This window comes from Emydura macquarii, unplaced genomic scaffold, assembly GCF_026122565.2.
Source record: "Emydura macquarii macquarii isolate MOO-44397 ecotype Brisbane River unplaced genomic scaffold, CSIRO-AGI_Emac_v2 contig_1483, whole genome shotgun sequence".
NCBI classification, from domain to species: Eukaryota; Metazoa; Chordata; order Testudines; family Chelidae; genus Emydura; species Emydura macquarii.
The window spans coordinates 16352093-16379442 of NW_027131620.1; the positions used below are offsets into that span (position 1 = coordinate 16352093).

At 38.7% G+C, this 27350-nt stretch overlaps 1 protein-coding gene and 1 long non-coding RNA gene across 7 annotated transcripts in view; both read right to left on the minus strand.

Annotated features, from left to right (window-relative positions):
- The window catches only part of EYA2 (EYA transcriptional coactivator and phosphatase 2), a 153889-nt gene extending 143645 nt beyond the window's left edge, over positions 1-10244 (minus strand). For 3 of the 6 annotated variants that reach the window (XM_067554329.1, XM_067554330.1, XM_067554325.1), the window contains exon 1: positions 9918-10056. The gene's annotated coding sequence lies outside the window, so the exon portion shown is untranslated. Of the gene's footprint in view, positions 1-9060; positions 9640-9917; positions 10057-10191 lie in introns of those variants that run through there. The other 3 variants (XM_067554326.1, XM_067554327.1, XM_067554328.1) reach the window with 3 other exon arrangements.
- A 2832-nt stretch (positions 10245-13076) lies between these two features.
- LOC137157368 (uncharacterized) lies at positions 13077-15204 on the minus strand. The gene is made up of 4 exons (XR_010921095.1): positions 15097-15204; positions 13665-13796; positions 13354-13546; positions 13077-13246 (listed from the first exon to the last, which is right to left on the minus strand). It is a non-coding gene; the product is annotated as an uncharacterized lncRNA (long non-coding RNA).
- Positions 15205-27350: the final 12146 nt, after the last annotated feature.

Consider the following 27350-nt stretch of genomic DNA (forward strand, 5'->3'; position numbering starts at 1 on the left):
TATATCAAGACTCCATGAAGCATGTGCGCAAACGTCTTTCTATATTCTATAGTCATCTGCCTCGGAAAAGCTGTGCAGCTGGAAGTGCAATCTTAGCACAGATGTAAAACTGAGACACATTACACTTGTGGCCATTTAAAATCCCAAGGCACTTCTCACAAGAGTTGGGGCATTAGCCCCATAATCCTGGCTGAATTCCAGTTCAGGTAATTACATTCTATCTACTCAACCACAACCCCCATATAGTTCAAGTCGGACACCATATTTTTTCACTTCCTGGCCTACAGTAGTGTGAAATGTTGCTGGGTGCTGTTAAAGGGCTGTTGTATCCGTGGCTGAATTACAGTAGTGGGTAAAGTAATTTTGATTATATTGAGTTTAAGAGCACTGGGATCCTTTGGAATGAAATAGTTAAGGAAGCTAATTTATGATACTGCCCAGTAGTGCTGCTAAACTTAAGGTTTTATCAATGGTTTAAATGGTATACTCAGGTTTTTGTGAGGTTTATAACTTGCTTGTAAAAATCTGATCTATGCAAAGTCTGGCAGAAAACAGATTTATATCTATTCTACACACAAATCAGTTTGTTCTATTAAGCTATTTTTTTTCCAATCAAAGTATATTAGACAGCTTTCAGGGCTTTTTAAAAAAAAAAAAAAATAAAAAGAGAAATCAAATATAACGGGGTGAATAGCCTGTAGTACACTAGCTATTTTCAAGAACTGCAACCAAAAATTAGTTTTGGAGATACTGACCTGGGTGAAATGTCTCAAGAACAAACAGCAAATACTTGGCACTGGGGGGGGGAATTATGTGTGTCTCTCTCTTTCTAAAATACACAGGGTCTTATGGCCTAGAAGCAAGTCTTTTTTCTTTACTAGAAAACTGAATACTCCCCCACAGACACACAACCACATCTGTGCACCCAAAAGGATTAAGTCAAAGGTGATGCTCCCCCTCTAACTCACTGCTGCAGCTTAGCATTTTAGAGGTTTTTATCTGTAGGTGAGGTTATTTACCTGATCACCATCGGGGCTATGATACTTACAGGCAAAGCAGGTCAGGGCCTGTTAAGGAGGTCACTTCAGCCCTCCATCACCCTTGGATTTGCTGGCTTTTGTTAGCTTGTGTAAAATGAACTTTACAGGATTATGAATAGCATACCTGTTTCTGTGCATCGTGTATCGGTGACTTTCCCCCTCCTGGTAGTTTTCCATGCACACAACTTACGTCAGCAGGAGTTTTGTGCACAATGACTACAGCATGAAACTAGTACAACTACTTTTTGCAGTGAGTGCAAAAGGTTTAAGGGTGCTCCAAAAAAGAACCCAATCCTGCTCAGACTAAAGTAAATAGCAACATTTTCTTACTGCAGTGGGAGCAGCATTGGATCCGAACGCATCATACATTTGTCCAAACTTAAGTATGAGGGAAGATACATGTAAAAATAAATTGCATATATTAAGTCTCAGAAGTCAGCACTGACTTACAACCCTATGCCCAGCTCAATGCCTCCAAATATTTTAAAGATGCTTTCTTGTCATAAAAAATATTTACAGAATAGCTTGTTTCATTTTTAATAAGCACGTCAAGATTTTTGGTTGCTGCATTCCTAAAGAGTGTTCAAGGATTTAGAATTAAACCTTTTAAAATTTCTAAATGAATTCAGCACGCGTGTGTGTGTGTATATGACCAGATACAATGAGGGACAGGTCAGACAATTGGCTAGGTAATTTGGCTCAGTTCTGAATTTAAATGTATTGCAAATTACTTAAGGGGATAATACAATAAAGGCAAAAGAATGAGTTACATAAAAATGCTGCACTGAAAAAAACAACTTTCAAAATTGAGTTTCACAATCTTGTGGAAACAATTGACGGGTGTGTTTGGGTGGTGCAGACACTTGTGAATAACACGCAGACCCCGTAATTGCTTTGCTTACTCAAAAAAACTAAAAATTACTTTTTCCCAAATGCCTGCTCTACTTTCCCCTTGTTGGTTCTGTTTCTTGTGGGTGCCTGAGTAATACTAGAGGCATTTCCAGTTTTAAAGGCATTTGCTGAGTTTAAGAAATTCTCCCCCCCGCCCCCTCCTCCCCTATTCTGGTTAGCTTCTCTGTGGAGTCTGCCGTATTCAGCAAGGAGTCTTTATGGTATGGCATCTCAGCCAGTAACAACTTCATTTCCATTCTCCATTCACTAGATTGTTCACCTTCTCAAAACTAAGGATGGTCAAACTGTTTTCAATAGAAGACTGCAAGTCAAAACCTCCTCTCATGTGCCCTGAAACAGCATAAAATTACCAATTTTCCTACAAGCATTTGTATGACTAAAAATGGGCAAGCAATCCACTGGATCTTAATTATAAGGGTTCATATGAGTACAGAGCAGGGAGCCAAGACCTGTCTTATAGGAATCTCTATGCAGACTGTGGAAGTCTGTCCACAGAATGACTTCGCTCCAAGCCAAAATTCATTATAACCAGTTTTGCAATATGCATGTTCTGATGCACTGAAAACAATTCAAAATTTTCATTCTCTTGCATGGCAAAGTGATATTTCAATGAAGCCAAGTTCTGATACCATCATTTTCTTTCCCAGAAAAAATAAACCTGAGACAAAAAACTTTGAAAAGTGACATGATGAAGAACCTATTTAACATTTCACATAGTGCTTAGACATAGGAACAGGACACAAAGAAATGTCAGGTTTGTAACCAATTATTTTAAACCCCCATTTTCTTAAAGGCAAACCAATTATGGATAAGTTAGGAATGGACTGTCTAATACACAAACTGGCCTCCAACCAGTCAGTCTCCGTCTCTCAACGGAATAGTCATTTCACCTGCTTTTAGAATCCCTAACCTTGAAACCACATCCAAGGCTTTTGCTGCAATTGGTTCTATTTTGAGGCTTTGTATTCCGCTCTGGCATTAATAAAAACGCAACACCCCAACAAAACACACACTCCACTTCCACCAATGTCTGTCAACAAACAGGCACAAATTTCACAATGACTGAGGTAATTAGAGTTTGTGGGAGAGTATTGTTAGTGGTTTGAACTTTGGTTTCTGTGATCAGTTATGCTTATTTATGCATTTAGAGCATATGATCTAATACACTTAAGTTTAACTATTTCACTCTTTTGACATTCTTTCCAAATTATAAAATGATTCCTGGGGTTTTCACTCCTTTGGTAAAGAAACATAATTGCTGTCCAATAACTTCTCTAAAATAGACTACAGTGAAGGTACTTTTTAAAAAACAATTCAGGTGAAAACCATACAATAGACATACATACATAAATATGAATCTCCTTAGTCCCTCTTCCCCACCAACCTGAATGAATCCTTCATATTTCTAGAAAAGGAAGTAGTACCAAATATTTCATGATTATTTGAGAACTGGGGTTATTTTAAGTGTGTACAATAGTTTGTTTTTTTTTAATAATCACTGACTTTTAAAAAAGAAATTCAAACATTCACTTTTTCTGAAACATAACTTTTAAGCCCTTATATAGTACATTTTCTCATAATCAAAGTGCTTTCCAAATTATGGGCCCAATTCTGCAAGTCCTCACACAGGGAAAATTCCCAGTAAAGTCAGTGAAAATCTTGCCATAAGAAAGACAGCAGGATTCAGACTTATTACTTAATGTTCTCCTTAGTATCTGCAGTCACTTTATAATGCAGTTCTTCTGTAACAATCAAAATATCATAGTTCAGTTTGGGCCTGATCCCTGTCTCTCCGCAGTCAAAAGCAAAACTCCCATTGATTCGAGTAGTACAGAATTAGGCCCCAATCCAACAAAGAATTCCATGAGACAACCCAAGTTCTCTTTGCAACATTATGGCCCTTATTTTAATTTTTTTTAAAAACCCTACATAAATTTGTCATAATTTTACTCCCACTAAAATCTTTATTGCCCAGAGTCACTTTTGAGGTGTGGTTTTTTATTATGAAAAATAACACTGAATCAATCTGTAGGTTGTAATATAATATTCATTACAGTCTCTCAATTACAGTCCTCTATTTGTCCTTGCTGAAGAAGAAACACAGAATTTAGGGGTATTTTTAAAATTCAAACTAGAAAAAGGTATAAGATTTCCCTTGACTCAGAGATAAAAAAAAAGGAGTTTGGGTGGTGGGGGAATTAAGTGACTATTTAAATGAGAACTGGAAAACAGGGATTCCAAGGAGTTCCTTTGAAAGCTATGTGTATCTTATACTCTGTGTGTGGTTGGGCTTTTGTTTTGATTGGCACATAGTCATAAACAAATTACAGTATTTTTCTGAATGTTTTAAGAAACTGCCTTTTCAGTTTTGACCCTGTAAGTCATTGAACTGTGTTTATAATGTACCTGACTATTTCTGAATATTTCGGTCCGGCACACAAGTTCAGAGCATGCCTCCAATCCAGCACAAATATGCCCATCAAGCCCATCAAATTTCCTCTTATTATGAAGGTTAAGGATACCACTTCTGCTACTGTATGGTGGATTCTAAGGTTTTGTTTTTTTTAAACAAAACAGCTGTGTTAGTCAGGTGAAGCCACTTTAAAAGAGAGAACCTGCTGTTTGACTAAATACAGAATGTGTAGTGTCTAAGAACAAAAGTTTTGTACATCACAAGCATATGGTCCTGCATTTTCACATTTCTGTAAAATACGATGAATTAGTGTTAAGGTCTACATCGTGGGTGACATAACCAGGTGTTACTGGCCTCACCCAAACCTACTGCTTTTCGATTATTTGTTAGTTCTTCAATTTTACTCACCTTTCCTAACTGTTCTCTAACTAATGAATCATCCATTTAAAAAAAAAAAAAAAAAAAAAAAAAAAAAGCGTAACATGTTTCACATTAAACTTTACTAGAACTCTGAAGCAGACTTATGGCTTTCTGCAGAGCCTCTGCACATGAATGGAAGAAAAACTTACTAAATATATTGGATTCAAATAGAGTATGGTGATAAAATGGCATGGAAGAAACCAGTGAAGATGTCATCTGTATTTCACAGCTAACCAAAAAAAATCCCTTATGACCTCTGGCTTTCCACACATGCACAGAAATTATTCCTTCTGTGCTAACTAAACCATATACGGTATGACTCAGTAACATAGCTGTTAAATAAACTTGTTTATGCACTTCTCTCAGTACTAGGAGTTAAGCAGTTACACTTTAGATAGGAAGGGTGATAATCCTGTAGGTGTTTCTCCCCTTTAATTGACACACCATTAGGTCAAATATTTTTAAGTAAGGCATAAAGACACATAACTAAAGCCAAAGTATACAGTGGTTGAATCAGAGGTCTGATTATTTAAAATGAAAGAAGATGCAGTATGTGTGGCAACAGCTAGAATCCTTTGCCATGAAATTTTAGATATGATTCTTCTCTCACTGTGCTTTTATATCAATGTAACTTCAGTGGAGTTAGTCCTGAATGTACAACAGCCTTTCAGAAAGGAGAATCAGGCCCTTCTTAACCACCTTAGGTCTAATCAGTGCAAAATAAATTATTTTGCAACCAGATGAAGGAAAATTTCCCTTTTTCCTCTAACAAACCACGGTGGCATCAAGCTTTCTGACAAGCACCAGCCGCTCTGGGCCTCGGTGACACACTCTTGTCATCAAGCTGTGGCTGCAGTTATTTGCCACCTAATTGAGCAGTTTATCCTCACCTGATTAAAACAAGGTATTTGTTAAACACCATTACAAGTTAAGATCTATAAATAAAGATGATGAGGCATTGTTTTAACTGAGTTAGGTTGCCATTACCAATTGTTTTCTGATCAGACCTTTCAGCCAATAACTGTAACAAACAAAAGCATCTGATGAGGATGGTCTTTCTGTCATTATGGAGAAGAGGGGATTTCTTTTCTGTTATCTGTTCAGGGTTTGCTTAGCTCTAAATCCTATTCTTACTGGGGTGAGCAATATGTGCAGAGGTTTTTTCTGACTAGTTCTATCACTATTTTTTTTAAAACACACAGTCAAATCACTGAATAGTAATTCTGCGTCTAATTTTTTTTATAGTTTACATATGCTGGTTTCACTGTTCTAGTTTTAGAGATGCTGTATATTTAGCAATTGTTCCTCATTTTTTTTTCTGTCTTTGTTGTGGTGAAATTTAATGAGAGGTACCAGATTAACAGCCCTGGAGACTGACATCCTTCATTTACCCACGAAATATAGGCAATGGTAGTACAAGTTTTCCCTACACAGCCCACCTGACCCGCAGGGAACATTTATTTTTGACGGTCATATTTGAAAACAAGATTATGAGCTTAGGTTGTACATATTATGAACAGAATTTGAATTTACAACTTAATTTAACCATTTGACCTTAACAATTCCAAACTGTTTTCTTGATATTTTTTAAAACACCTTTTTATATTCACTTAACATTTAAGTGTCTTTCCACTGCACAAATAACTAACAGTCATTTCAACATATTAAGTATAACAACCTGTGAATTTATTGCAGAAGGAGTTTACTGCAAAGATTAATTAGTCTTCAACACTGTTCTAGTTCGTTACTCCAGCTGAAGACACCTTAAAAACATCTGGCTATTGCAAAGTTTGGCAGAGAGGAAAGTAATCTTACTGAAGAGAATTATGACCAGTTTCAGATTAACTGTTGTACTGCATGACAAATAGCTGAAAAGACAGCAGAAAATTATGGAAATTTGTTTTACAGATCTGTGTTTAAAGTGTGTTCGTCTAGAAACAAACACACACACACACACACACACACACACACACACACACTACAAACATGCCTATTGACTAGAGTGGGACTAACTCATGCTTAAAATTAAGCTATGTAATCTTTAGCAAAAACTAAAGAGTCAACCGCTGTTCTCTTAGCACTGAGAGTGCCCCTAATGGCAATATTCTCAACATCCCTTGTTCCCGGTATGCATGTCTTGAGTTTAACATGTCGGTATAATAGTAATGTGTCTGCACATATATTGTAGCTGTGTATAGATTCTGAGTCCCTCTAACAACAACTAACATTTTATTCCTCCTTAATGAAGCTCTCTTATAATGAAATTTAAAATCGCAAAGGTTGTGAGATATTTTAAACAGCAGCACATTTGGACCATTTCAACCAAATTATGGTGTTATAATTAGCAAGTCATGGGGATCAAGTCTGACTGCAATATTTTAAACAAAATGGGGGGAGGAAAATACAAATAAATGATAAAGATAAATGGGGAAATATATTACTGGCTATTATTCATTTAAATAAATTTAAAGTCACATGATTTTTCCATGACAATTTGATTAATTTTAATACACATTTGGGAGTATTTTTTATTTTTTGAAGAGAGATTTGTTTTTTTTACCTAACTATTATCAGCGTATTGGCTGTAACATCCCAATTCAAGTGAATTTGAACTGTGAATTTTAAAAAATGATATTGGAATATATCCAAGACTATAAATACTTCTAACTTAGTAGGACAACCATACTGAAGTCTCATATTCATGCTTACAATATTATGGGGCCACATCATGTCATCAGTTTTTAAGCAGAAATGGAAATGAATAGAGTTGTCTTTAAAAATTGATGGTGCAATATGGCCTAGAAGGAGGAAGAAATAGCCTGTCCTATGTTTTTAAATCTAAAAGTAGTTTGAAAGAAGCTACAATGTTAGTGTGGCAATAAATCATCAGGTTAAACATCTACCATCTTTTTGGGATCAGCATGCAGGCATGTTCCAATACATGTGAATCGCAACGTCACATGAAATAGAAGCACTCAATGTATGTGGAAATGATGAATAACAAAACTGTCCATGACGAGCGTTCCAGAGGAAGAAAATTCTAAGTAAACCAGCAAATTCTATTAAGAAGTCTAAACAATAAACCATTCCTGCCAGTTATATTAGGACCATTAAGAGATGTGCAAGCCTGATACCATACTGAACAAAACGGTTGCTAATAACTTGGATGTAGACCAATAAAACCATATGTATTTTAACAATTAATATTTCATCCAAGGGGAACATATCAGTAAATTAATAAATTAAGTTTGAAATATGGTAATTGTAGACCTGTAATAATTTCCTTTAGAGGCATTCTCGAACTCAAACATTAAATAAACGTTGAGTGTTAAATTAAGTGTATAAATTATACTAAAGGTTTTCCACCTATGATCACTGTGAACAAAGATTTTATATTCTCGATTGAGTAACAAATAGGATTAAATAAAATTGCAGTTTGTAATTAAACTTGTTTTAAACTAGTTAAATGACAGTGTTTCTTAAAACTACATTAGCTAATTTAGATTGATTCAATATATAAAACTTTAAATCTTTCTGGTTATACTTCAGTCAAACTATTATAGTAACATGAATACTCCAATATTACACTTAAAAGACATTGCGGAATTGGTGAGACAGTATTTTCGCAAGGCAGTTTTCTGACATTTTTTAAGGATTTTTTTTTTTTTTTTTTGCCCTACAGTATTCATTACATCAAACCTAAACCAACATTTTACAGCTTCAGCTTGCATGGTGAGATTTCATTTTCCAATTACTTAATTTTAATATTTGTGTCTTTCATTAGCCTGCTTCATAGCAAAAGTGTCTCTGAAACAAATGATTTAGTTCAGATTTAAGGCTCCCTAGCTATGGTATTACTGCAATACAAATACAAGATACATTTAAAGCAAGGTGATAAATCATGCCAATGAAACTATTAATTAATGCAATTATTAATTAATGCAATTAATTTATAGAATACAAAGTGGCCATGGCATTTTATGAAATGGAAATATAGATAGATGTATGTAAATCTGAACCATTATTATGGACAAATAACTTGTATCTTACAATGGAAATGAAAAATGTTTCCAAATTAGTCTTTAGTGAAGGATAATCTCTACTTTTGTATACTAGTAAATTTTATACTCTATCCACACACACACACACACACACACACACACACACTTTTCCCACATGGTTCAAAACTACTGCCGCCTGTGACTTACAGCAAATAACAATTACTCCATGTGTTAACATAACAGAAAACTGAGAAAGCAGAATCAATTCACCTACCCAGAATTGCATGAGGCTTAAAATTAATTCAGTAATCCGCTCTTCTGCCTCTATCTCCACGAGCTGACTAGGGTCCCTAAAGAAGATTTTACCCACGAAGAATCTCTCTGACTTTTATCAACATTGTTTAAAACTCCAGCTCGCTCTAGTAGACGTACTGTCCCTGCAAATTGCTCCAGAACACAAGGGGGGGGGGGACTGAAAAACCCCAAACATCATTTCAATGCTAATAAGTTTGATTTTTTTTTAACTGCTTAATCAGTGTAAAATGACACAGATTCTCCTACCAGCCGCTGCTCTCCACTCCCCACACACGGCACCTCGCTGGGGGTGGCAAGGGGCGAGAGAAATAGGTGGAGAGACCCGGGCACGCTGCGGTGAAGTCTCTGAGTTTAGGAGGTGGGGGAAAGAGTTTTTCAAGTCCTGCTTCGGGCAGGAGAAAACGAGCGTGTGTCACTAGCAGGCAGCCAAGTGAGTGAGTTTCCTCTTCCTTCCCTGCGCCGGGGCAGGTTGAGGGGCACTTGGTGTCTGTGGGGGTGCAACAGGCTCCCCTCAGCCCCCAGAAACAGGAGGCAGCGGCACAGGGAGGACCGGAGCCGGGTATTTCATCTCAGCGCCCCACCGCTCCGCACGTTTCCTTTCACCGCGGAGCGCTTCGGGAGCAGCCCGGTTGAACTCCCCACTCCCCGGCCCAGGGCGTGGGGGCCGGCGCCCGCAGCATCCCTCGCCTCTCCCCGCCCCGCGTAGGCAGGGACCGGGTGCCCAGAGCGCCCCCGGCGCCGCTCTCCGGTCCCAGTGGGGCCAGTGCCCAGCGGCTCCGACTGCAGGGGCAGGGAAGTGGGGAGGGGCGCACTCACCAGCGGCTGCGGAAGGTGCTCGCCCCGGGGCTCTGAGCTCCGGGTCCCCGCACCGCCTGCGAGCGGAGAGAGGCCGAGGCAGCTGCCGCCGCGCGGCTGGGAACGCCAGGGCCGGTGTAAGAAGGAGCAGGGAGGGATCTGACTGGCTTCAGAGAAGAACGTGCCCTCCAACTCCTGACACCGCCCCAGTGAGCATGTGCGGAGAGTGTGTGTGTGTGTGTGTATATGTGCGCACACAGACATGCCCGCTGGGAAGCGAAGCCTCTGCCCTTACCTTGTCTCTTGCCAGTCGCGGGGAGACAGAAGGGCAGGTGTGGGACAGGAGGCTTCCAGAACTACTAGGGAACCGACCGGCCTGCAATGGGGGGGAGAGGAGGAATCCTTACAGCCAATGTTTACAACCTGTGGTTCCCCCGCCTCCTGCAGCGCGGGTCCACAGCCCAGGGCTAAGATTTCCAAAAGGGTCCGCACCTCCCTTTGAAATGTTTTAGGGGTCTGCAAATGAAAAGAAGGTTGAAAAGCCACTGCCCTAGCGTGAAGTAAAAATTGGAGCCGGGTTTATGAATCCAGCTTTCCTGCCACCCCCCTCCAAATTATGCCATGGGCTTGACAAGCCACCAGATTTTAAAAAATAATAATTTGGCGGGTGGGAATATTTGAATTTGCCTTCCAGCTTTGAGCCTTCAGGCCACACTTGGGCCACATTTTCAAGCGTTTCTCCTCAACCATGAGGGCTAGGCAGTTGAGAGAGACAATTCTGAGATTCTCACAGAATCACTTGTCTCCCATCGCTGAGGCCACTAGTAAAATACCAAATATTGCAAAACCTAGCAATAAAATCATCAGAGTTAGCAAAAGAGAGATATATGGGCTGTGCCAAGTACTTTACAGTCCAAGTACATTGTGTAAATGAATCTGCTAATATGTATAATATGTGTTTCACTCTCAATTGACTTTCAGATTAGATTCTGAATTCCTCTTTTATTTATTACCCCGTTTGATTTTTCTTTCAGTTGTGCTGGCAGTTGTTTAGCTTTTTTTTTTTTTTCCCTCTTCTGAATTTATAATGCTTCTTTTGCTGTTGTCAAATCTGCCTCCTAGTATAAAATTTTAATTGTTTGGCTGAAGAAGTACCTTTATAAAATGTGAAGGAATTCATGACAAAAGCCAATAAGTGTTTTCCTTTGGCAATGTATAATATTATAGCATATTTTTTGTTTTATTAAGATAAATATGTAGGTATAAAAATGATAAGGATACATTTAACTGTAAAATGTAAAAAATAAACTGATGCTGTACTTGGTTTAAAGTTTGGACATTTGGTCACCAGCATCCCCAAGGAAGTTGGTTTCCACTACTGTAAAACAGTTGTTTTGTGGCAGTTTTCTCTTGTACACATTGCTCCATAGAGCAGTAATTTAGAGTGTTAGGGCCTGATCCTGCAAATACTTACATGAGTAACATGTCTCACCTGTTGTCCCATTGAGATCATTGATGCACAGGGAGCAGAGCTTTCACAATCCAGGTAGTGCATGCTGCCCAAAACAGCCTCCTCAGATTTTGCCACCCCCTTGCACAGGGGAAACACACCAGTTCCTCTGCTAGGAGACCCAGCACATACATGCAGACTTGCTTGATACACAAGCCACACATATACAAATAAAAACACTCAGACATGTTCTATATATTCATAAAAACATACGTAAGATGCAGAGATGCATTCTGACCCTCTCAGTACATACACCTCACTGACTCATGCGTATCTGCCCACCCTCACCCCAATCAGATGTACAAGCACATACTCTCTACATACACTTCTTTCTTCCACCAGGTTCTCACACATACAATACTCTCCACACACATTAATACATGCTGTTATGTGTACGCACAGGGCTGATTGGGGAGACAGTCTTTCAGTGGACAGACAACAGGAGACATGGGGAAGTTTAATTTCTGTGCCCTGTTCTTCTTTGCTTTTCCTTTGCATGGAAGGGATAAGACTGTCCAAATCTGAGGCAAGATCAGAGGACAACATAAACCTTTATGGCTATAGCTTATTTTATACATGTCCTTTCTTCAGAGACAAACTTCAGAAAAATGGTATCCTATGCGCGGCAGCAGAGGGTCGGTCCCTGTAGGAGAAGCTGGGGGATCTCAAAGGGAGTTGAGTTTAAGATTTTAGCAAACTGAAGCCCACTCACGGATTTAACTCAAACTTTTGACAATGGAACAAAAACATAATTGCAACTAGACAGCTGTTTTTACTATCAAAATCCCTTGGATCAGCCTGAGTGCACAGTATTCTGACAATTCAAAGGAAATCTAGAGCCCAACATCAGCTCAGAGCTGGAAAATTTCTTAATATGAACTGCCTCCCATAGCCCCACAAACTAAAGCTCTTTCAGTTGTTGTTACTCTCCCTCCTCTCCAAAAATTCACAGCACTAACCCATGAGTTCACTGCATTTCTGAACTTGTGTCACTCTCACACGTTAAATTAGGGGATTCCAGGCTAGTGATTTAGGGTTTCTCTGATTCTCTTCACCCTAGACTTCTGACCCAGTGACTGATCCACAGGCTATCAGTAAGTAACCTTGTCCTTCAGGAATAGTCTCTGCAACTCTCCCTCCTTCCTCCAGTAACCTGAGTGCCCTGTTAGCTGGATGCCTTACTCAGCAGGTAAATATGTAATGGTACTTTAAAAATGTCTTACATACAAAATGCACTCAGGCCCTGATTTAACAAAGTATGTTAGCAGCTGCCCAGCTTTATCCATGTGAGCAGTCATATTGAACTCAGTAGGATTACTCATGTACTTAAAGCTAGGCATGTGCTTAAGTTATTATTCTTATTTCTATTAGGGCCTAGGACACCCAGCCATGGACTAGTAGCCTGTTGTGCTAGGTGCTGTACAAATGCAGAACAAAAAGACAGTCTGCTCCCAAAGAATTTACAGGCAAGGTAGTTATGAATTGGGGCCTGAAATACTTGTTATGAGCTGCTAGGTAAACATATTTATATATTTTAGTATGTTTAATATATTTCGTAGAGCTGTTAAAAAAGGGGGGGGGAATTTATTTTCCTTTTTTGTTTCATAATTAAAAATATTTTGACCAGTTCCAGTATATAGCACATTATATCACTTTTCATTTGAAGATCTTAAAGCACTTAAGCAAGGGAGGAAAGTTTTATTATTTCCATTTTATATCTGCAAAATCTGAGGTAGAGAGAGGTGAAGCCATTTGCGATAGGCTACCGAACAAATCAGGATTAGAAATTGGGATTTCCTGATTCCCAGCTCTGTGCTCATTCCAGTAGAGCATGCTGCCTCTGTTGATTAAATAACAAACAGAGGTTGTGCATAAAACATACATATGTGAATTAATAACAGTTCAGAATCTATATTTCCAATTCCTAGACAGTTTTTATGTACTTACAGCTCAGACAGTTGAAGGGAAAAAAAATGCACTGAACAGTTCGTCTGGCTAATGCTCCCAGAAGGATACTTTCCTTCAAAGGCATGCAAATTTTCTCCTTGGACACCTGGGAAAGAGTTGTCTACTCCACCATCACATGGGAAAAGGATCAAGACCACGAGATCCCCGACACAAGTGGAATTGTTCTCAACAGCTATTGCATAATATAACAATGAAATGGAATCCGTGTTTAGTTGTTCATGGATTTACTAGATTTGTTATTCAAAAAGGATGAACATTCCACTTGTTCTGTGGGAAATGTGGAACCATACCTGCTGCATTATTTCACAGTTATAGTTGTGTCCAAGCATGCTAAATTGCCAGAAACCAGTTTATTGGTTTCTTATGCATCTCCAAGGGGGTGGTAGCATTCTATTTGGAACTAGTCCTGTGTCTTCTAGGAACTGAAAAAGATAAAATATTATCCAAAATGCAACTGGAGGAGTGCAGTGTATTCACTAGAGCTGGGCAGGATCCAGAATTTCCATCCCATGGGAAATTTTGCATTTCTGGAAAAAAATTGATTCCAAATTGGAACCAAAAAAAAAAAAAAATCAGAAGTGCAAAATTTCACATGGTACAGAAATATTTGAAAAATTCTGTTCCAGAAAACCTGAAAGAGAATTTTTAAAACATTTTCTGTTGGCTCCCTGACTATCCAGTGGGGTCCCTGGCTGCCCTGCCGGCAAACTAGTTGGGCATCCAGGAGCACTGGCCAGTTCATTCTGCTGCCAGGCAAGCAGCTCAGGGAGCCAGCCAACTGGGAAGCAATTGCCCATGGAACCTGGGGAGCCCCAGCTCTGTACTAGCCTGCCATGTGAACTACTGAGGAGCTGGAAGCCCAAGATCCACTGCAGCCTCCCTGTCAGGCAGCTGGGGAGCTGGAACAGAAAATTTCAGTTTTATGCAAACTCTGTTTTTTCTGTCACAAAATTATTCCAAGGGAAAATTCCCAACCAGCTCTAGTATTTATGCAGACAGGCAAGAAATAAACACAGTTACATCAGGGCAAACACGTGTTCCCCAATATATCAAACCAGGTAACAAAGGGGAAACACTTACATTTAATTTAGCAGCACCTTTATCTTTAGCTGTTATGACCTTATGCAAACTTCTGATAAACACCTAGAAAGCTGGGAAGTCACATTAATTCAAGTGGAGGCAAAGAAGGATTTAATGGGATGCTGGGCCAGTACTGCCAACCCTAAGCATCTGAAAATTATGAGCCAAGCCCCAAACAATCATTAGATTATCTTAGAAATCATGAGATTTTATAAATAATAAGCGTTGGGTTCTTTTTATTTGTCTTTTGCTGTTTGAGTCTTTAAGGTCTAGACAAGTTTCAAACTTTCCTCTGCAACAATGAAGGCTAATTCATTCTGGGGGTGGGGTGGGGGAATAGTTAAGCTGAGATTCTTGCATTAAAAATATGACCCTAGGAGCAAGGGCTTTAAGAAAAACTCCAAATTTCATGAGACGGCATAAAATAGCAAGAGCTGGTGACACTATGTCTCATAACAAATGATCTCCTGGACTGCAGTGAAATTTGCCTTCCCAGAACTAAAGGATGCTTTCTTATTTTTAAATATTTAGAATTATTATTGTTTATTACATGGCACCATTAATTTATACCATGTTTTAAAATCAGTTTCTTGCCCAAAGCACTTACAATCTATACAAGACAAAAGTTATCCTGATCCTTACCTGTTATACAGATACACATCATAGTCTAAAAAAAAAAAAAAGAAAAACCCAAAAAACACATCCCCACCCCTGACTACTAGGGCTCAGTCCTGCAAGTCACTGACCGAACTGGCCCTGATCTAAAAAGGAGTTTAGGCACATACTTAACTTTAAGCACCCAAGTAGTCTCAAACTGACTTCAATACAGTGGAACACCTAAGTACCTACATGAGTATCCTATAATGAGACTACTCAGTTGCTCAAAATTAGGCATGTGCTAAGTGCTTTGCTGGATCAATGCCAGCACACTCACTCAGCACCTTGCTGGATGGAGTCCTTATTAGCTAATCATATGCCTTAACAAAGACCCCGGAACTAACATCTCACATTTATCACCAGAACTGGAGGCATCCATTTTATTATATATTTTTTGTATTTTTATTTATTTACTTGTAGTAAATTAAAAATCAGGTCATAATATTAAACAAATTCTTAGTTGTTTCATTAGTACTAGTGAGGGACCAATATTTTTTGCTTTGCCTTCCACTGTATTCAAATCCAGAACATTTGTGACTGATAAATAAAGTGCATGTTAACAATTAAAGCTCAAAATTAGGCAGGCAGTAAAAAGTAATCTGAGAGGAGGACCATAGCTACTGATACTATTGAAGCTGTTCTCTAAACATATGGTTTCCAATCTTTAACACAATGCACAAAAATAAAACCCTGCACCCAATGAATGCCTGATCTTTTCATTGCAAAATGATCAGATATGCCTGTTGCCTTTTTGTTTTAGATCCCCTTCCTCTTTCTGTTTATAAAAAAAAATAACTATGCCATTTTACTTTAGCTAAGGATCTGCCCCTTGGTATCAAGCAGAGATGGACTTTGTTAATTAATTTGCACTGCTGACTTGACTAAAAACAAGAGCTTTTGTTATGTTTTTTAAACAATAAAATTGTAGATTTGCTTGAAAATTTTCATTCATAAAACAGGAAAGTCCTCTTTTTTTTTGCAGCAGAAAAGCTGCTTTCACTGTGAACATGGTGAAATTTCACCCAAAAAAAGTGTGGAAAAAGTTGTGATTTGTTCCAGGATGGAATATTATCATACTTTACTGTGAAACCATGTTTACCAGTATAAATAGCAAGATTTCACCTGTGGCTATATTTGCATAAACATTGGCTTTGCATGTGGACATTTTTAAGGTAGAAACTGAATCTCAAACTTTTTGATACAAATATTTAAAACAAAGATGAGTTGATTTATCATTCCCCCCCCAGTCTTTTTATTAGATATTTTAATAATATAAAAATGCAGAAACACAGTCACAAGATACAGAATTCTTCCATTGTCCCAACTAACTTATTAGCAGGTGTTGGAACATTACATGCAAATACTGATTGATTTCTGCTGACTCACTTTGACAGGTGCAGGTCGCTAACCCCTCACAGAATATAAAGGAGATGGGAGGGGGTCTTTAAGTAGAGGGAATTAGGATCTGAAATAGTATTAGCCTAGAAATCTGAAAGTGAAGTTGGGGTGGTCTATGAGATCTTAGGCTCTTTATTATCTTATTTCAGTTATAAGTAATAAATCATCTCAGGAAGAGTTTGAGAGCTAATCTATTTTGTGTGGGTATCTATTTATTCTGTGCTAGAGCAGTGTTAGGATTCCTCTTGTTCACATAAGCAATTAGTAACTATCTAGCATTTGTAACTTTATAATCTTAAATATGTTGGAAAATCTGCTTCTCTATTATTTGCTTCACTTTTTTGCTTATTTCAAGAAGTCTCCATTGCTTCTGTACACTGAAGAGTTGAGCTAACTTCCTTCTAAGTTACATCACAGGTGATGGAGAAACTAGGGACTTACTTGGTTGTACTTTCAATGTAATTTAACTACAGCATAGAAACAGGCTTTCAAACCTTTCATCAGGCTGATTTATGAACGGAACTAAGGCTTGCTTAGTACAACATTTTCACAGTAAAAGTTACATTCCCACAAAAAGGAACACTGTCAGGTACAATGATCATGAGTCAATCCTGTCAGACTAACTGTTCTGTTCAGAAAAGCAAATCTGTCTGCCCTAAAATTTATTAGAAATACTCTTAAGTTTAGGGTTAGAATTCCAGAAATAGTCCAGAGCATACCTTTTTATTACATATTGGAAAGCTTACTGAGATTTCTCCACAGTGGAAACCAGAATAAATGCATTTTGGAATTCTCAGAAGTATTTCTAACTAGTTTGTCATTTTTTCTCAATAAATTTTAATTGGCTCATTTCACCTATTTTAGATAAATGATAGAAGGAGAGAATCTGTTGTTTATTGAAGAGTCACAAAACACCCATTTGGAATACCTTCAAAATGCCTAACTGTTCTTAAAGAATTAAAGTAACTCCAAGCTGTAAAGATCCACAAAGCAGTCTAACCAATTTAGAGGAAAGAGCCCAAAGACCTAGTTAGATTGCAGGTGGAAAGCACCAGTACCTCTAGTCTGCTTTCAGCTTTTCTAGCCAGTGGGAATACAAGTAGCTGACTGACTGCTTTGATAAAACTGGGAGATCATTTGCAGGGACTTGTCTCTAGGCCATACCTCCATATTAAGGATGAGAGTAGCCCATATCCCCATGATACATTACCAAGGATTGCATTTGGCCTTCAGATGATTCTTTGGTCACTCCTGGGGAGTGGGGGTAATAGCAAATAAATCAATAAAATGTATAGTTTAGGAGCTATTGTTTGCACAGGATTTTCTAAGATCTGTTCCCCAGGATAACTTTTTTTTTTTAAATTACTTCTGGTAAAATGTTTCCTTTTCATTCAGTGCCCAAGAAGGCAATTTGTCCAAATGCCCTATCATATTCCTAAAAAATGCAACTTCTTACATTCTAGCTTTTATTTTTTAAATCTTATTTTCAACTTTCACTAATTATTGCTTAATAATGTAGTGAATGACCAGACAAGAGACCGGGCTTTGTGTATTTCTTCGGTGTAGGGAAAGAAATAGCAAACATCTGCTCTATACAATACAGTTCAGTCCTGACCCAGGAGATTCACTCATCTGCTATGTTATCAGGAGAATAACTTGGGGCTCTCCAAGAGAAGAGATTCCAAATTGCAGGAGGCAGAGTGATAAGATCTCTAGTTGGCTTAGAGCTATTTAAGTACTTTTACTGGCTTGGAATTGGGATCGTTGTACATAGATGAAATATATATTTGAGTACAGTATGCTGTCCAAAGAATAATTGTGTGCATATGGCCTCTAAACTCAGTTTAGACTGTTATAATAATAATAATATTTTGCACTTTACATCTTTGAAGTGCTGTACAAATATTAATTAATAGATCCCCACAACACTCTGTAAGGCTTTTATTATCCCCATTGAACAGATGGAGAAATGAAGGCAGAGAGGTGAAGGTCAAAGCCATTAATCCAGTTCACTGTCCCCAGCTGACTCTCTTTTCAATGTGTGTTGTTTGTATTTATTTCTTCAAGTAGATTATAAAACAGTATTGTCTAGAGATGAATAGATACTGCCCCTCTAGGTTCTTCCATTCATCCGCCTAGTGTCTTGTGCTAGAGATGTGTGAACAAATCTGGATGAAATAACAGCAAACCTCAAACTCAGGTTTAAGGCCAGTTTTTCAAAATAAGTGACTAAGTGTAATGCACACCTATGCAGACCTGATAATCAAATATGCAAATAGCCAATACAGGTCTATTGCACATAACAAAATTACCATATGTTTACATATGCAGTTGTGCAGTTGACATGTTTGAAATCTGATCACCAACATATTGCTGTGGCTCAAAAATCTTTGGTTAATATTTTTTCTTATTATCAAGAATCCCTGCTAATTCCTGGCTTGGATCAGAACAGGAGGTGCCAAAATACAATTTTAAAAGTTATTCTCATGACACTGTATGTCCAGCCTGATTAGGAGCAGAAATACTAGAAATCCCACAAGGAAAAAACTGTTCCTGAAAAGTTTCTAACTCAATATATACAATAAAGTAATTCTGTGAAGCATTAAATTACACCAATGTTTGAATATTTCTCTAAACCATCAGAAGCGCTGATTTTGGAGATACTTGAAGTCGATGAGATTACTCACCCAAGTAAAGTTATACTTGTGCTTACGTGTTCACTGGGCCCAAGGTTCACATTGCACACTTTTTGATCTTCATCTTTTACTGAGTTGTACACTGGTAAAACACTCCCTGTGCAGTGCCCACTTCACTGTTTAAAAAAACATTATTCACAATTCTAGCTTCTTTTGCTGTTCTTTAGAGTGTGTGGAAAATGTTACCCATTTAGCTTATTTTACAATTCCAACTGGAAGGTCAGCAACTGATTCTTCAGTTAGATTTCACGAGCACTCTTTATATATTTCAAATGTTGCTGATTATAATGTAAACTTTTAGTGGCCCAGTATACCAATGCTGTTTATAGATCAGAAATATTGAGTACATTGCAAGCAGGTTGCACTTTAAAACAGTTGGTTCACAATGTTCAAGACCATTCATCATTTTTATTATTCTAAAGGACTGGAAGGGCTTAGAAACTTTCCTAGGAAGTGGTAGGATTCTGAGCAGCTGCACTACAATTCTTACTCACATTAGATTTTGGAGAGAGCACTGATTTGCAGTAAAGGTTCTCAGCAGCTAGGAAGGGCTGAAACTGGCAAACCCTTCTCACAAGATTTTCACTTCTGAAATAAAAAAAACATACCTGTTATTCTGATTTAGATAATCACTGTGGGCCTCATTCACCTCTGCATCACACCATAAAACTGGAGTACCACAGGGGCATAGTTAATATAATAGGGATCAGACACTGCCAGGGTCATTGCACAGGACAAGCTTGCTATTTATGTTAAGAGTTTTGTAGTGGAGTAAATGGGCGTTCAGTAAGAGGAGCAAACTTCTTGTCTGTGTTCTCTCCTTCTCTCTGTCTAGATACACTAACCAGTATAATAGGAAAACTGCTGATTGAACATATGTCCATATGCAAATCTAGATTTTCAGAATAAAGAACAAAATTGCAAAAATGTGCATATTAGCAGACATAAGTATCACAGCTGCATGCACAGTCATGGTAATTGCACATGCAAATTATGCATAGGTAGTTCTGAAAACAGTTTTAACGCTGTAGATCCAGAGAGTAACAGAGCACTTTACCAAAGGTATATATGCCTCAAAGTGATATTCAAACTCTACCAAGATCACTGATGATCTCAAAGATCTTACAATCTAAATACACAAGACAAACATTGGAGGGGAGATAGAGGCATTCTTTCTTGCCTTTTAAGATTCTAACTGTTAAATTCATGCACAGGATACAGAGTTTCATGGCCTTTGAGTGTGTTTTTCTAAGACTGCAATTCTTCTGGATTGTACAGAAAAACAATTCCCTGCAAAATGCTAATTAGAAAGTAAACTCACGTCTTGACAGTTTTCCATCAAGGCATGTATAACCTCCAAAGTTGCTGTTCTTCTGTAGCTTTTCGGATGAACTTTACTTTCATCACAACAGAGAGCTTTCTCTTTTGTTTTTTTTTTTAAAGGCTTTTTCTGCCAAGCAAAGTAAGTGTTTTCTCAAGTGCAGTTCTCTGAAGGTATTGAGGCGTGTTGAATACAGACAAGTAATTTGTTACCTTGGGCTGTATGTGTCCTGTACTAAAAATTACAAGATGCAAATCCGTGGCTATGGTGAGAGTATACACTGGAAAGGTTGTGCAGTGAGAGGAGAACAGGTTGTGGCTAATCTCATTCATTCATTGCAGATGAGCGAGGCACTACCCTTTTTATTTTCTTAGCAGGATCAAATTCTATCGGTCCATCAATGTGAACAATTGTTTCTAAGTCAAGAGTGCTGTGATTAAAAATGATATGGCTGGAAAGACTGAGAAGAAACGCATAAGAAAAAGGCCCTCATGTGAGCTTCTAAGGAGAGACTGTCTGTTCAGCACACAGGCCAGTCAAAATATGCTTTCTGGCAGAGACATTAATAAATAGACCAGCTTCAGTAGATGGAGATTTAAGGGCAAGAGACTGTAATGTTGTTCTAAAATTCTTTTGGACTGGAGTTTAAATCCAATTTTAATAAGCTAATAGTAGAACATTAATTTATTTTCTATCTTCCAAACAATATCTTCTTTAAGCATGAAGATTGGAAAGATTTTTTTTTCTTGCTGTGTGCTTAAAACTGTTTAAGAGCCGCCTCCTCTTCTCTCATTTCCTGAGTACAGCGCCACGTGATATCTAGCATCCACAAGTGCTATGCATAATTGACAAGTTTCCACCTTTCTGCTTCTGTTTATATCAGATGTCAAGAATTAAATGAAAGGACTAATTTCTTGGAGAAAATACAGAACTGCTGACTGACAGCAAAATGAACATAATGGGATGTATAGTGGAATAGTCTCCAGTGGAAATGGTGGAAACCACATCATTCAAAACTCTCGTGATTTTATTGCGAGTCTTACAAAATTAGGTATTTTTCTTAAAGCTCTAGCTCCTGGATTCTAGTGACTATGTGGGGATTTCCGCTTACATTTAAAAAAAAAAGTCTTTTAGCCTTTATGGTTGTAGAGAAGAGCTTTAAAACATGAATCTTCAAAGACTATAAGACTAATAAAAAAGACCCACAATTCATTATTTTTAAAATTTCATGATTTTTGAATCCTTAAATTTGACAATACTGAGACAACCTACTAGAGAAAACACCGTCAGGAGCACCTCAGCACTATATGGGATATATATAGACTAGATGACTCCATAAGTCCTTTGCATTTCTTATGCCTATAATCCTCTGAACATGTGTAGGTGTATGGTGTGCAGCCTTTATAGTCTATGCAGTTTTTTGTGTACAGGTCAGTAGGTGCAGTCTGCATGCAGTACCTGCACAAAACTGGCCTGGGATCTGAGTGTATGTCTTGGAGTCAGATCTGTCATGACCATGGTATGAATGTTACCATGCTTTTATCCACTTACACTGAGTCCAATTCTTAGAGTCCACATTGACTATGAAAGTACTGCTCATCTAGACAGGTTTATTTAGCATCACTGGGCCTAGCAACAGAAGGCAGCTGTTTGCACATACTGTCAAACTCTTGTCAGGATGAGACCTGAAGCTAAAGCTTCAAACTTTCAAACCTAAAGCTAGTCATGTTCTGTCCAGAACAGAGAGTATAGAGAATGGTTGAGGCAGTTAGTACAAAGAGAAGATGTTGTCCGGTGCCTCGCATTTACAGGGGGACTTGGACTATGTGCAGACTGGTGATGTTTTACTACAAATCCTAATGTTCATCTGGATTCCAAAAGGAAGTGGGTGTGAGGAGAACATGGATATGGGAGTGAGTTGTCAGAAGAAAGTGGCAGTGTAGTAATGGTGTATTAGATTAGCCACAATAGATGATGTTCTGCACAAGCATGATCTCAGTGTTTATCACCTTTGGATAAACTTCAGTGTACTTCATTGCTATAGACAAGCCTGATCCATTTTCTGTTGATAATTTTTCATTAGCTGCAGCAGTACAGACTTGGTGTAACTCTTTTACTACATGGACATTTCAGAAGATATCAGAAGAGATTTGAGTTAACTTTAACAGGCTATTCTGCAAGCAAATTCAACTAATAGTGTTTGGAAACCATTTCTCTGGCAGCTGCAATACTACCAGTTGGTACAAGGGCCAAGTGGTCAGTCACTGATTGCCTGCTAGCTGTGCAAAGTGGAGTGTGTCTTAAATTCAAGGTGGATGGTGCACCATGCCAGATCATTTTGTGCAAATTAAAATGCACTTACAAGTAGCTCTGTAAAATTTCACCTTCTAAAGGACTGAGCTAATCCTGCACGGCTACAAATCTGTGATTCCAGGGAATGTTTCAAACCTGATGCTTAGCTCACTAAGCAATCATATGCAGTGCCTGCACTAAATAGCAAAGAACATTCTTTACATGCATACACAATTTAATATCTTTGCCAAGCATTTTCACCTCCTCCCCTCCCCCAACCCATCACCTGCTGGTGTCTGCAGCGTGCAAATTTGAGAGTTTTCTTTATGAGTTGCACATAAAATCCACACCTCCGGTCATGCATGAGAAACTGCTGAGAGAGCCTGATTCAGCCCTGAAAGCATTCCATTTTTTATGGGTAAGACCCTTATAGTGTGTTTTTTCAGAAATATGCGGAGTATGTAATGCCTGACACTCACAGGTACTAAATGACACACTTCTGGCAGGGAACCCAACTGACTAATTATCCATGCAAATTACTTATCCACTGACTTCAAAAGAAAACCCGCTAAATGACCCAAGTTGTCAGCAGAAAATGAAGAAATGGATAGTAGGGTTAAACCCTGTCTGCCCCACCGCTCCACCACAATAAAACGAACAGTGATATTCAAAGAAGTGGTGAACAGCCAAAAATAGAAAATTCTTGAGGTTTTCACTTGAATATAGAGAATACCAGTTTGTTCTGCTGGTCACTAGCATGTACTACACTGAGACTATCACACTGTATGTTGTAACTGTTCAATCATCCATTAGCTTCCATGTTTTTTTGTTTTGTTTGTTTGTTTATGGGGAAGGAAGGAATTCCTCTATTGTTTAGACGGAAAATAAGTCTTCTCTTCAAATCTGCTTTGATATGATGCCTTCTTTTCCAAAGCAGTGGTCTCAAGACTTGCTAAAGAATTAAGTATTGAAAGTTTTCAGAATTCATTGAAGGTATCATCATATCATCATATAGTCACATATCAAATTCCATGGTCATTCAAAATGAATTGCTGACAACTTAATTAAAATGTATGTATTGGATCATTTGAATTATATGGCAGGAGGAGCTATTGCCTATCAATATGTTAGATGTTATGTTAGATGAGTAGGTCCCATCTTCATGCTATATAATGCATTTATTCGAGTCACTCTACTGTTCCATTGAGGAAACAGCAGTATAAAAAGTCATAGTGAATATTTGCTCTAGGGTGACCAGTTAGCAAGTGTGAAAAATCAGGATGGGGGTGGGGGTAGTAGGCACCTATATAAGACAAAGCCCCGAATATTGGGACTATCCCTATAAAATCAGGACATCTGGTCACCCTAATTTGCTGTGGCCTAAACACAGGACAATTATGTGAATGTTTTGGATTTGTGATCACCATTTCATTCTAATTTTGATCTTTTATCTTTAAGGGCACTGCACAAATAATCCTGATGGTCTCAACAGGACTACTTGCAGAGTAAGTTACTACTCAGTGTGAGCAATGGTAGCAGAAGCTGGCCCTTATGCAGTGGCCTAATTGTTAAAGCCTGTTATGGATGGATTGATATTAAACTAGCTTTGATAATTTGCAACATGAATTGGACCTTCCCCATAACTTTGTCTTCTGTTACTTAACTTTCATTTGGAAATGACAATTTGATTAAGTAACAAAAGAAGCACAAGAGAAAATATTTATAACAATAATTGTGAGGACCTTTTTTTGGAATTTCTTCTAACATTTTTTAGAGGAAGGTTTTTAGTGGCTAGATTTTTACAAATTGAGAATGCAATTGTGCACCTAGCTAGAGTGTGTGATGGTGTGCACAGCTCAGTAAATGCATATGGAAATGACCAGTCATTTGCATGCATAATCTGATAGTCACACACCCAACTTTTAAGAAAGCCCTGCAGAAGCTGCCTTTAGTCTCTCCGGGGAGTGGATTATAAATAGGACAAAAGTTGATGCTTGCCCATTCAAGCCATAAGTATCTTGCCAGCAAGAAAGCGAGATTCTCTACCACGAAAGGGATGTGAATTCAGATTCTGAACTGGGCTTTTCACATGCCAGACTGGCAGCCTGCTCAGCTCCTGCTTACTTTGGAGCAATCCAAGGCACTCCTCTTCCCATAGGGCTCAATACTTCATTATTGAGTATTACAGTGGACTCGAGAATCTTGTATAGTCTTCAAGGCACTCCGCCGTGGGTGTCACTCATTGATGTTGATGAGCTCCCAAGGGAGGCAAACCTAGCCCTGTTCAGAGACAAGCTCTTCAGAGAGCAGCGTGTGCCAGTAAGGGGAAGCTGAGGCTCTCTTCACAGCGCACACACTCAGAGCTGCCAGTAAATGTCCTGTGCATTTGATAACGAGAGGCCAATGGCCGCTCACAGTGCTGGTGTCCAGGCAAACATTTATTTCCTTCTGGTGCCAATAAAATAATTAGAAAACCTGCTTGGGGGAGTATGAGGAATGATTTCTGGAAACTCCACAGCAAACTGCATTCCCCGTCACTGCTCTTGGTTAGTGTCTTTCACAACACTGCTAAGCTCTAGTCTAGATAATGGTATGCATAACCCTGAAGAGCAGAAACAGACAGGAAATTATGGCTGAATGTGTGTTTCCTTAGGGAGCCTGTGCTCACTGTTGGGAGTAGTCAGTGCCATATATTGTGCAACACAGCGAGAAGTCCCTTTTCAGCTGAGTTCTGCTAAAACTCAGCCAGATTGTAGTGAGATGTGAAAATCTCCAGAAGAAATGTCTTGTAAATATAGGCAGCTGCCTCAGCTAGTGCCATGTTAAGAATCCCAGCGGCCTTACACAGTATAGTCAATTCCAAATGTTCAAAAGCCATGAGTCAGCCCCTCCTCACAAATTATGAGATTTGCTTAAAAATCAGGAGATTTTGAAAAAATCATTATGGGTTTTTCTGGTTTTTGAGCCTTTAGGGTTCATGTTTTGAAGCTTCTGTAACAAACATGGGGGCTATAAACCTACTTGTATTTTAAATGAAAGCTAAGATTGTCACATAATGATGTCTTTGGAGGCTGGGGCTTTAAAAATTCCAAATATCACAAGACGTGTGAAAAATCATGAGTGCTGCAGTGTCTGGTGCTGTGGTTATATCTATTATTTGTATTATCAAACCCTTCCTGGACCAAGACCCCATTGTGGGTGCTGTACAAACACAAAACAAAATGACAGTCCCAGCCCGACAGCGCTTATCAGATAAGAGACAACAGATGGATATAGGCAGACGGGATTACAAGGAAACAATGAAATAGTATTGATCAGCGTGATAGGCAATGGTCTCTGCACACCAGGAGCCCAGCTGTGGTCAAGTTTTTTGTAGGACTCATGCAAAAGGAGAGTTTTAAGGAGGGATTTGAAGGTGGATCATGAGGTAGCTTTTATGGATATTTATGGGGAGCTTTTCCCAGGTGGCAGGGTCAGCATGAGAGAAAGCATGAAGGTGCTTGTTTGAAAATATAAAAAGCAGGCAATGGAGGCTGACATTACCGGCTGATTAGAGGCAGGAGTCATCCTTTCAATACTGAATGAGAGATAATAGATAGGGGATAAAGTTGTGAAGGACCTTGAAAGTGAAGACACTGGCCTTATGGACTTAATTTTAAAAAGGTCACAAGCACTTGACGGTGCACAATGATGTCAGCCTAACTTGCATGTTTAGTTTCTGTGAGTGTATAAGCCAAGTATTTATGAACACATGTGGCTTTTAGTTGGTCATTTGCAAATGCAGATAGATACCTTGTACATGAATCCACAAGTGAGGCATGTGATTGTGCATGCATGTTTGCATTCGGCTTTGAGCTTTTGGCTCTATGTACAAAGCAGTGAGACATTTTCTAATGAAACCTGAAGCCAGGGACATCTCACCAGACTCAGCCAGGGACACCTCCCTAGTCATCTGCCCAAACTTTCACTCCTTGTAAACTTCCTTTTTGTGTTTAACCTCACTGAAGATTTATCTGTTAAGCCAAGCTGGTCGCCTGCCATATTTGTTATTCTTTCTGCACATTGGGATGGTTTGTTCCTGCACCCTTAAAAAGATTTCTTTAAAATACAGCCAGCTCTCTTGGACTCCTTTCCCTCTCATATTAACCTCCCAGGGGATCCTGCCCATCAGTACCCTGAGTGAGTCAAAATCTGCTTTTCTGAAGTCCAGGGTCCGTATTCTGCTGCTCTCCCTTCTTCCTTTTGTCTGGATCCTGAACTCAACCATCTCATGGTCACTGCTGCCCAGGTTGCCACCCACTTCTATTTCCTCTATCAATTCTTCCCTGTTTGTGAGCAGCAGGTCAAGAGGAGCATGGCCTCTAGTTGCTTCCTGCAGCATTTGCACCAGGAAGTTGTCCTCTACACTCTCCAAAAACTTCCTGGATTCTCTGTGCATTGCTGTATTGCTCTCCCAGCAGATGTCAGGGTGATTGAAGTCCCCCATAAGAACCAGGGCTTGTGATCTGGAAACTTTCATTAGTTGTCTGAAG